The 12500-nt window shown below is 51.5% G+C and overlaps 1 protein-coding gene across 1 annotated transcript in view; it reads right to left on the bottom strand.

The window, feature by feature from the left end:
- The window catches only part of GPR65 (G protein-coupled receptor 65), an 11773-nt gene extending 3101 nt beyond the window's left edge, over positions 1-8672 (bottom strand). Inside the window, exon 1 of the mRNA XM_040332158.1 lies at positions 8611-8672. The gene's annotated coding sequence lies outside the window, so the exon portion shown is untranslated. The remainder of the gene's footprint in view (positions 1-8610) is intronic.
- Between the last annotated feature and the right edge of the window lie 3828 nt (positions 8673-12500).

The raw sequence follows: 12500 nt of genomic DNA, 5'->3' as shown, positions 1-12500 counted from the left end.
ACCAGCACTGAGATAGAGAACACTGACACCAGCACTGAGATAGAGAACACTGACTCCAGCACTGAGATAGAGAACACTGACTCCAGGACTGAGATAGAGAACACTGACTCCAGCACTGAGATAGAGAACACTGACTCCAGGACTGAGATAGAGAGCACTGACACCAGCAAGAGAGCACTGTCACCAGCACTGGGATAGAGAGCACTGACACCAGCACTGGGATAGAGAGCACTGACCCCAGCACTGGGATAGAGAGCACTGACTCCAGCACTGAGATAGAGAACACTGAGATAGAGAGCACTGACACCAGCACTGAGATAGGGAGCACTGAGATAGAGAGCACTGTCACCAGCACTGGGATAGAGAACACTGACACCAGCACTGGGATAGAGAGCACTGACCCCAGCACTGAGATAGAGAGCACTGACACCAGCACTGAGATAGGGAGCACTGAGATAGAGAGCACTGACACCAGCACTGAGATAGAGAACACTGACTCCAGCACTGAGATAGAGAACACTGACTCCAGCACTGAGATAGAGAACACTGACTCCAGCACTGAGATAGAGAACACTGACACCAGCACTGAGATAGAGAACACTGAGATAGAGAGCACTGACACCAGCACTGAGATAGGGAGCACTGACACCAGCACTGGGATAGAGAGCACTGACTCCAGCACTGAGATAGAGAACACTGAGATAGAGAGCACTGACACCAGCACTGAGATAGGGAGCACTGAGATAGAGAGCACTGTCACCAGCACTGGGATAGAGAACACTGACACCAGCACTGGGATAGAGAGCACTGACCCCAGCACTGAGATAGAGAGCACTGACACCAGCACTGAGATAGGGAGCACTGAGATAGAGAGCACTGACACCAGCACTGAGATAGAGAACACTGACTCCAGCACTGAGATAGAGAACACTGACTCCAGCACTGAGATAGAGAACACTGACTCCAGCACTGAGATAGAGAACACTGACCCCAGCACTGAGATAGGGAGCACTGAGATAGAGAGCACTGACATAGAGAACACTGACTCCAGCACTGAGATAGAGAACACTGACACCAGCACTGAAATAGAGAGCACTGACTCCAGCACTGAAATAGAGAGCACTGACACCAGCACTGAAATAGAGAGCACTGACTCCAGCACTGAAATAGAGAGCACTGACTCCAGCACTGAGATAGAGAGCACTGACACCAGCACTGAGATAGAGAACACTGACACCAGCACTGAGATAGAGAGAACACTGACACCAGCACTGAGATAGAGAGAACACTGACACCAGCACTGAGATAGAGAACACTGACTCCAGCACTGAGATAGAGAACACTGACTCCAGCACGGAGATAGAGAGAACACTGACTCCAGCACTGAGATAGAGAGCACTGACACCAGCACTGAGATAGAGAACACTGACACCAGCACTGAGATAGAGAGCACCGACTCCAGCACTGAGATAGAGAACACTGACTCCAGCACTGAGATAGAGAACACTGACACCAGCACTGAGATGAAAGCACTGACACCAGCACTGAAATAGAGAGCACTGACTCCAGCACTGAAATAGAGAGCACTGACTCCAGCACTGAAATAGAGAGCACTGACACCAGCACTGAGATAGAGAGCACTGACACCAGCACTGAGATAGAGAGCACTGTCACCAGCACTGAGATAGAGAACACTGACACCAGCACTGAGATAGAAAGGGAAAAATCATGCATTTTAAAGCACATTTGAAGACGTATTATATATATATATAGAGAAGACAGATCTGAAAGCACAGAGGGCTAGAGATATATAACAGCAAATCACAGTTAAAAGTGCAGCAATCATCAAGGGGGACACCTTACATCAACCCCCCCCCCCCCCCCCCCTCAGACTGGCCGGGCGGCGCTGTATTCACAAAGCACTTGCCTCCTAACTGACGGCGGCGTATCGTAAATGTGGCCGGCGTAAGCGCGCCTAATTCAAATGAGGATGAGGGGCGTGTTTTATGTAATTGGTGACCCGACATGATTGACGTTTTTTTACGAACGGCGCATGCGCCATCCGTGGACATATCCCAGTGCGCATTGCTCCAAAGTACGCCGCAAGGACGTTATTGGTTTCGACGTGAACGTAAAATTACGTCCAGCCCCATTCACAGACGACTTACGCAAACGACGTAAAATTTTTCAAATTTCGACGCGGTAACGACGGCCATACTTAACATTGGCTACGCCACCTAGGGGGCAGCTTTATCTTTACGCGGCGTATCTCTTACGGAAACGGCGACGGGGGCGCACGTACGTTCGTGAATCGGCGTATCTAGTCATTTACATAATCTACGCCGAACTCAACGGAAGCGGCACCTAGCGGCCAGCGGAAAAATTGCACCCTAAGATACGACGGCGTAGGAGACTCACGCCATTCGTATCTGAGCCTAATTTAAGCGTATCGGGTTTCCAGAATACGCTTAAATTTCTGCCGGCGTAGATTCAGAGTTACGACGGCGTATCTACTGATACGCCGGCGTAACTACTGATACGACGGCGTAACCCTACGTGAATCTAGCTGTTGGAATCCTGGTGTAAAGGGGTCTCTGATCACCAAAGCCCCCGCATACATCAGAGTCCCCCTTTACATCACAGTCCACAGAGCTCTCCCTTACATAAGTGTGCTCAGAGGCTGGCGAGATGAGAGGAAGCGGGGGGGGGGGGGACATTTCCCTTACTATACATCAGGGTTTCTCAACTCCAGTCCTCGAGGCGCCCCAACAGGTCATGTTTTCAGGCTTTCCATTTTTTTTTTTTTGCACAGGTGATTTCATCAGTTTCACTGCTTTAGTAATTACCACAGCCAATTCATCTCAGGGAAATCCTGAAAACATGACCTGTTTGGGGGGGTCTCGAGGACTGGAGTTGAGAAACACTGCTGTAGATGAAGGCTTGGGCCCTGGATTGGTCAGCAAACAAGGCCTACTAGTCTGTGCTATACATAGGTTGGCAGAGCATGCTGAGGCTTGTAGTGCACCACACTAGGGAAACCCTAGTTCAGTGTTTCCCAACTCCAGCCCTCGAGGCGCCCCAACAGGTCATGTTTTCAGGATTTCCCTCAGATGAAAGGGCTGTGGTAATTACTAAGGCAGTGAAACTGATTCAAATCACCTGTGCAAAATAATGGAAAGCCTGAAAACATGGCCTGTTGGTGCGCCTTGAGGACTGGAGTTGGGAAGCCCTAGTGGGCTCCTGTGTTGGTTGAGGGACTCTGGGGGTAACACACTCTGTTCAGCCCCATCAATGACCGACCCACCTGTGTGCTGCTTTCTTTTCAATCACTGAGAAGTCTCATTAGGAAGGATTTTAGCTGAGCTGGAGAGCTGTGGATCCTTAGTGGGTGGTTGCAGCATCCATAATACAAGCTGTCCTTCCCTCCACTATCTACCTACTGCTGGAGTTTCTCTTTGGGAAGCATGGAGGAGCTGCCGAGGATTGGAATGTGGGCGGGGCCACACACGAGGGGGGGGGGGGGGGGTGAGAGGAGAAGATCCTGCTATCTGTGGGGTAGATTCAGAAAGATGCGCGCATTTTTCCTGGGGGCGTACCGTATCTCCGACACGTTACGCCGCTGTCACTTTGGGCGCAAGTTCTGTATTCAGAAAGAACTTGCGCCCTTAGTTACGGCGGCGTAACGTATGTGTGGCGGCGTAAGCCCGCCTAATTCAAACGGGGATGTTGGGGGCGTGTTTTATTGAAACTTTACTTGACCCCGCGTTTTCGCGTTTTTTTTTAACGCCGTCCGTAAAATATCCCAGTGTGCATTGCTCCAGATTACGCCGCAAGGACGTATTGGATTCGACGTGAACGTAAATGACGTACAGCCGTATTCGCGAACGACTTCCGCAAACGACGTTAAAATATCAAAACTCGGCGCGGGAACGACGGCCATACTTAACATTGGCTACGCCTCATATAGCAGGGGTAGCAATACGCCGAAAAAAGCCTAACGTAAACGACGTAAAAAAAATGCGCCGGCCGGACGTACGTTTCTGAATCGGCGTATCTACATCATTTGCATATTCCTCGTGTAAATCTATGGAAGCGCCACCTAGCGGGCAGCGTAAATATGCAGCCTAAGATACGACGGTGTAAAACACATACGCCGGTCGGATCTTAGGGAAATCTATGCGTAACTGATTCAAAGAATCAGGCGCAGAGATACGACCGACCGGATTTAGAGATACGACGGCGTATCTTCTATCTGAATCTACCCCTGTGTCTTTTTTTTCTCTCCTGTCTCAGCCACAGCCCTAGCCCAAAGCAGCCTCAGGGCTGGCAGCCTACCGGGAGATGTCCCAGAATCCCGGCCCTGGAGAGCACTGACACCAGCACTGAGATAGAGAGCACTGACACCAGCACTGAGATAGAGAGCACTGACTCCAGCACTGAGATAGAGAACACTGACTCCAGCACTGAGATAGCGAGACACTGACACCAGCACTGAGATAGAGAACACTGACTCCAGCACTGAGATAGAGAACACTGACACCAGCACTGAGATAGAGAACACTGACTCCAGCACTGAGATAGAGAACACTGACTCCAGCACTGAGATAGAGAGCACTGACACCAGCACTGAGATGAAAGCACTGACACCAGCACTGAGATAGAGAGCACTGACTCCAGCACTGAGATAGAGAACACTGACTCCAGCACTGAGATAGAGAACACTGACACCAGCACTGAGATAGAGAGCACTGACACCAGCACTGAGATAGAGAGCCCTGACACCAGCACTGAGATAGAGAACACTGACTCCAGCACTGAGATAGAGAACACTGACACCAGCACTGAGATAGAGAACACTGACACCAGCACTGAGATAGAGAACACTGACTCCAGCACTGAGATAGAGAGCACTGACTCCAGCACTGAGATAGAGAGCACTGACTCCAGCACTGAGATAGAGAACACTGACTCCAGCACTGAGATAGAGAACACTGACACCAGCACTGAGATAGAGAGCACTGACACCAGCACTGAGATAGAGAGCCCTGACACCAGCACTGAGATAGAGAACACTGACTCCAGCACTGAGATAGAGAACACTGACACCAGCACTGAGATAGAGAACACTGACACCAGCACTGAGATAGAGAACACTGACTCCGGCACTGAGATAGAGAGCACTGACTCCAGCACTGAGATAGAGAGCACTGACTCCAGCACTGAGATAGAGAACACTGACTCCAGCACTGAGATAGAGAGCACTGACACCAGCACTGAGATAGAGAACACTGACACCAGCACTGAGATAGAGAACACTGACACCAGCACTGAGATAGAGAGAACACTGATGCCAGCACCGAGATAGAGAGCACTGACACCAGCACTGAGATAGGGAGCACTGACTCCAGCACTGAGATAGAGAACACTGACGCCAGCACCGAGATAGAGAACACTGACTCCAGCACTGAGATAGAGAACACTGACCCCAGCACTGAGATAGAGAACACTGACTCCAGCACTGAGATAGAGAGCACTGACTTCAGCACTGAGATAGAGAGCACTGACTCCAGCACTGAGATAGAGAGCACTGACACCAGCACTGAGATAGAGAGCACTGACTCCAGCACTGAGATAGAGAACACCGACTTCAGCACTGAGATAGAGAACACTTACTCCAGCACTGAGATAGAGAACACTGACTCCAGCACTGAGATAGAGAACACTGACATCAGTGGCGGCTGGTGCTCAAATTTTTTGGGGGGCGCAAACAAACGAAAAAAAAACATCAATTGCAGCCTCACTGTGCCCATCAAACACAGCAACTGTGCCCATCAATTGTTGCCACTGTGCCCATCAAAAGCAGCCACTGTGCCCATCAATTGTTGCCACTGTGCCCATCAATTGTTGCCACTGTGCCCATCAAACATCGCCACTGTGCCCAGCAATTGTCGCCACTGTGCCATCAATTGTCGCCACTGTGTCTAGGTTTTGCTTAAGGCCTCATAAAGCCTAGAGCCACCTCTGGCAACATGCTGTTAGTTTTTGCTTGGCGTGTGTATGGCCCTGAGCGGCTGCATGCCCATCTTTATTCGGGGCGGTCAGGGCACATATAAAACACGGAATCTACTGCCCTCTGGCCGCCTGTGTGATTGAGACCCATTAGTGATGACAACATGTTTCCCCTCCCCCCGGGGTGATAAGATCAGGTCAGGCAATGAATATAAACTAAAAAGCAGAAAAGCGAAAACAACGTCCAAACTTCACCAGAATGTCGGGCAACAGCAAACACGGCTCAGCTCACCCGTCCTCGGGGTGTTGTGGGTTCAAGGAAAACCAATCACAACATCCACTTATCACAAGGAAAGCCGGAGATCGAGCATTCCGGGCCAAATGTCATCAGATTTCTATCTCTGACAAAACAGTTTAACCACTTGACCTCCAGAAGATTTACAAAAAAAAAAAATACTATTTTTTAAATGTGTGCCTCACCAGTGTTTATGTGTGTACTGTGTATTGCTTTCAGTAAGGGATACACTTGCACTCAACATGGGAAGGGGGATGTCTTGGCAGGGAGGGGGTGGGGGTGATGCTAATAATGCACCTTGCAGTGGCGGCTGGTGCTCAAAATTTTTGGGGGGGCGCAAACGAAAAAAAAGAAAAAGAAAAAAATTGCAGCCTCACTGTGCCCATCAAATGCAGCCACTGTGCCATCAATTGTCACCACTGTGCCATGCCATCAAACGCAGTCACTGTGCCATGCCATCAAACGCAACCACCGTGCCATGCCATCAAACGAAGCCACTGTGCCATCAATTGTCACCACTGTGCCATGCCATCAAACGCAGTCACTGTGCCATGCCATCAAACGCAACCACCGTGCCATGCCATCAAACGCAGCCACTGTGCCCCTCAATTGTCGCCACTGTGCCAATTGTCACCACTGTGCCCTTTAATTGTCGCCACTGTGCCCATTGTTTCCACTGTGCATGTCACTGTGCCCTTTAATTGTCACCACTGTGCCCATTGTCGCCACTGTGCCCATTGATGCCACTGTGCCCATTATCCCCACTGTGCCCATTGATGCCACTGTGCCCATTGATGCCACTGTGCCCATTATCGCCGCTGTGCCCTGTAAAATGCACTTACCTTACTCCTTCCACGTCCCTCGATGTCTTCTCCCGCCTTGGTGACGCTTCAGCCAATCAGGTTACCGATAACCAAAATCGGGGAACCTGATTGGCTGAGACGGCCGTCAGTCTTATCCAAGGAACGCACCCCCCGTACGTCCCGAGGATAAGACATCCGGGAGCCGAGGGCTGTAATCTGATAGGCACTTCCGCACAGCCAACCAGCTGCCGTTATTCAGGTGGTCGGCGCTCAAGTTCCGGCCAACCCTGAATAGACCAGCGGCAGCCGGCAACAATAACATACATTCGTGCAATGCATGAATGTATGTTATTAGACTCAGTGGCGGGCGAGAGCCAGAGGGGGCGGCGCTCCAGCGCCCTCTATGAACGATCCGCCACTGGCACCTTGTCCATGTCCCTAGGTTGCCAAGGACAAGGGCCTCTTTTCCATTACCGCAGCACCAAAATGCATTGCAGTGTGAATGGGAGACATAGGAAGCAATTGTTTCTGGTGTGTCCCTAGGGTGACAGACAGGGACACACATATAGGCCCAGATTCTCAAAGGCGTTACGACGGCGCAACACCATTAGGGCCGTCGTAACTCCTCATCTGGCCCCGGGTATCAATGTGACTGATTCTTAGAATCAGTTGCGCATAGGTACCCATGAGATCTGACAAGCGTAAGGCTGTTACGCTGTCAGATCTTAAAAGTATTTTTTTTTCCCGCCGCTAGGTGTCGCATCGTCGCTTTTCCCCGTCGTCTATGCAAATGAGGTAAGTACGGCGATTCCCGAACATACGCCGAGGTCGACGCAGCGAATTAACGTCGTTTGCGTAGAGTACCCGACACGTAAGGTTGCCCCTGCTATTAGCAGGGGCAACCAATGTTAACTATGGCCGTCGTTCCCGCGTCGAATTGAATCAAAATTACGTCGTTGGCGTAAGACGTCCGTGAATGGCGCTGGACGCCATTTACGTATACATCTAGGCAAATGACGTTGGGGCGACGTCATTTAGCGCAATGCACGTCGGGTAATTTACCCGACGGAGCATGCGCAGTACGCTCGGCGCGGGGGAGCGCGCCTAATTTAAATGGTGCCCGCCCCATTTGAATTGGCGGGCTTGCGCCGAGCAATCTAACGATACACCGCCGCAAGTTTACAGGTAAGTGTTCTGAGAATCAGGATTTAAACCTGTAGACCTGCGGCGTGTAACGTAGAGCTCATACATTACGCTGCCCAGGAGCAGCGCTAATGTATGAGAATCTGGGCCCATAGTGAGAATTCGCCCCTTGGGGTTTGCTGGTTCTGTATTACCAATAACATAGAAATATTGGATGTGTCCTTCCTTATCTATTCCACGCACCCCCCCCACCCCCCCCCTGTTCTGCAATAGGACAAATGATGAGAACCTTCAAGATAACGACAAACTCTGAAGATAATGGTCACATTTTCCATAATTTCAGAAAAACTCAATACTTACAGAGGGAACTTCAACTCCGTGACACTCATAGAACTTCTGTGTTTCACTTCTCATAATCTCACAATTCAAAGTGATTGACACACAGGAAGTTACGCAAGTAGGCGAAGAAGATTCAACATGAAAACCCAAACCACACACCAAACTATGACCTCCAGCCCTTCCTCCAGGCTTCCCTCCTGTGCTGATACGGCTCGATTCCACTGCACACTGTGAGCTTCTCCGGGGGAGAGGATAGAAGCAGAATAAACTTCAGCTGTAAATGTAATATACAGTGGAACCTCGGATTGTGAGAACGTGGTTAACAAGCTTTTCGCAATGCGAACACTGGCCCGGATTCAAAGAGCAATTGCTCCTGCGTAACCATAGTTATGCAGCGCAATTGCTTACTTGCCCCGGCGTAACGAATGCTCCTGATTCAGGGAACCTTGTTACGCCAACTGCAGCCTAAGATATGAGTAGCATAAGGCTCTTATGCCCGCATATCTTAGGCTGCATTCTTGCAATGGCCGCTAGGGTGCGTTCCCGTTGTGCTCAGCGTATAGTATGCAAATTGCATACTAACGCCGATTCACAACGTTACGCGAGCCCTGCGTACGCAGTTTACGTAGTTTGCGTACGGCGGTTTTCGCGTAAGGCTGCCCCTGCTATTAGCAGGGGCAGTCCAATGTTACGTATACCCGTCGTTCTCGCGTCGCGAAATTTCAAATTTACGCAGTTTGCGTAAGGTGAATCGTGAATGGCGCTGGACGCCATTCACGTTCGCTTTGAAGCAAATGACGTCCTTGCGACGTTATTTACCGCAATGCACGACGGGGGAAGTTTCCCCGACGGAGCATGCGCTCTACGCTCGGCGCGGGGAACGCGCCTACTTTAAATGATTCCCGCCCCCTACGGGATCATTTAAATTGCGCACGCTTACGCCCGGGCATTTTGCCGGAGCGCACACGCAATTTACAGAGCTCCTGCTCCGTGAATCGCGGGGTAGCGCAGAAAATTTGCGGGGCACAGTGGCAAAAAACGGTGCCCTGCGCCTACGTAAAAAAGCGCAGATGTTACTGAATCTACCCCCACTGTATTTCCTAAAATCCTAACTCCGTTTGCGAGTGTTGTCTTGCAAAACGAGCAGGATTCAGGCCCAAGCGGTGTGCAGTACCGCGTTTGGTTGAAGTTGGGGGGGGGGGGGGGTGCCTGAGCTGAACTGGCGAGCGCCGGCCATCTGAATAATGGCAGCTGGTTGGCTTTGGAAGTGTCTATCAGAGCCAACGGCTCTGATAGGTTTCCCGTTACAGCCGGTGGCCTGTAATTGGCCTCAAATGGTTAACCAGGGGACACACAGGGTGTGCGTTCCCTGGTTAACACTGACACGCGTTTCAGCCAATCAGGTTCTGGTTACCGGTAACCTGTTTGGCTGAAGCGACATCGAGGGCGGGAGAAGACGTCGAGGGACAGTGGAGGGAGGATGGCTGACCGGAGAAAGGTAAGTGCCGGGCGGGGGCAATCTGGCGGTTCTTGAGGGAAAACTGGCGGCAATTGATGGGCACAGTAGAGACAATTGATGGCATTAAAAAGTGGCGACAATTGATGGCATAGTGGCGACAATTGATGACATTAAAAAGTGGCGACAATTGATGGCATAGTGGCGACAATTGATGACAATAAAAGTGGCGACAATTGATGGCATAGTGGCTGCGTTTGATGGCATGGCACAGTGGCGACAATTAATGGCACAGCACAGTGGCGACAATTGATGGCATGGCACAGTGGCCACAATTGATGACACAGTGGCGACAATTGATGGCACGACACAGTGGCGACAATTGATGGCAAGGCACAGTGGCGACAATTGATGGCAAGGCACAGTGGCGACACTTGATGGGCACAGTGGCAACAATTGATGGGCACAGTGGCTGCATTTGATGGGCACATTGGCTGCAATTGATGGGCACAGTGGCGGCAAATGATGGGCACAGTGAGGCTGCAATTGTTTGTTTTTTGTTTGTTTGCACCCCCACCTGCCTGTGCCACCAGATGAGGAATGCCACTTGCCATGTCACCTGCCTGTCCCACCAGATGAGGAATGCCACTTGCCACGTCACCTGCCTGTGCCACCAGATGAGGAATGCCACTTGCCACGTCACCTGCCAGTGCCACTAGATGAGGAATGCCACATCACCTGCCTGTGCCACCAGATGAGGAATGCCACTTGCCACATCACCTTTCAAGGCCACCAGATGAGAAATGTCACTTGCCACATCACCTGCCAAGGTCACCAGATGAGGAATGCCATTTGCCATGTCACCTGCCAGTGCCACCAGATGTGGATTGTCACTGCATTGGTGGCACTGGTTCAGTGGTCTTTGAGTAAGGTCAGGAGAGCGGAGTAAAAGGGCAGGTGGTGAGAGATGTAATCTCTCTGCTCCTCGCCGACATTCAGCATGCTGTGAGGGGCGGAAGAGCGGTGATGCTAGGCGGGCGGAAGAGCGGTGATGCTAGGCGGGCGGAAGAGCGGTGATGCTAGGCGGGCGGAAGAGCGGTGATGCTAGGCGGGCGGAAGAGCGGTGATGCTAGGCGGGCGGAAGAGCGGTGATGCTAGGCGGGCGGAAGAGCGGTGATGCTAGGCGGGCGGAAGAGCGGTGATGCTAGGCGGGCCGAGAGACATGATGTCATCTCTCTGCTCCCCGCCGCACCTCCGACATTCACCATGCTGTGAGGGCGGAAGAGCGGTGATGCTAGGCGGGCGGAAGAGCGGTGATGCTAGGCGGGCGGAAGAGCGGTGATGCTAGGCGGGCGGAAGAGCGGTGATGCTAGGCGGGCGGAAGAGCGGTGATGCTAGGCGGGCCGAGAGACATGATGTCATCTCTCTGCTCCCCGCCGCACCTCCGACATTCCACACGCTGTGAGGGCGGAAGAGCAGTGATGCTAGGTGGGGGCGGAGAGACATGATGTCATCTCTGCTCGCCAGCGCGCTTCCCTCATCCGCCTGCCCGCCTGTCTGATCCACAGGTCTGATCCACCTGCCCGCCTTATAATTTCATGCTGTCCGCTGCGGCCCGGCTGCAGAGGCGCTATGGCCCGGTAGTGGGCCGCGGCCCGGGGGTTGACGACCCCTGATTTAGGATGATACCTATACCCGCAGAGATAGTCATTTGCGGCGGCGGTGAAATTGAATCAAAACAGGCTATAGTGGTTTTTGTACTTTACTAAATCCAATCTGTACATTACCCCCCCACCCCACTCCCATGATGTCCCATTGCCAAAACAGGAAGTGAGGAATCCCTGGTTGTCACCAGAGAACTAGTGTCCCCAATTAGAAGAATTTCAATCTCTTCCTGTTCTGGTGAAAACCCCAAATTTGGCATTTTCTTTCACTCTCTGTGATAATCGTAAGCAGGACACACAGGGGGGAATCTCCTAACAGGGGCACAGGCAGCAATAAAAGCCTGGCAGGGGTTCTAATCTCTCACCACTCCATCCAAAACTAAAAAAAAAGAATCCATTATCTTTAACCACTTCACCCCGCGCTATAACCGAAAGACGGCTAACTTGGCCGGGAGGGTGTACATGGTGTCCTCCTGTGATCGTGCTGTGTGTGGCACAAATCGATCCTTTACCCCGATCTGTGATCTGTCCTTCAGACTCACAAATCAGGGTAAAGAGCCAAAGGGCCCATTACCACATGATCAGCTGTCAGCCAATGAGGAGAGACTGGTTTATGTAAAAGGGACATTGATTATGAGTGCAGTCCCAACAGTGCCCACAAGTGCTGCCAATCAGTGCTCACCAGTTCTGCCAATCAATGCTCACCAGTGCTGCCAATCAATGCTCACCAGTGCTGCCAATCAGTGCCCACCAGGGCTGCCAATCAGTGCCCACCAGGGCTGCCAATCAGT

The sequence above is a fragment of the Rana temporaria genome, chromosome 13 (assembly GCF_905171775.1).
Source record: "Rana temporaria chromosome 13, aRanTem1.1, whole genome shotgun sequence".
In the NCBI taxonomy this organism is placed as follows: Eukaryota; Metazoa; Chordata; class Amphibia; order Anura; family Ranidae; genus Rana; species Rana temporaria.
This window is presented reverse-complemented; position numbering and strand designations above follow the sequence as displayed.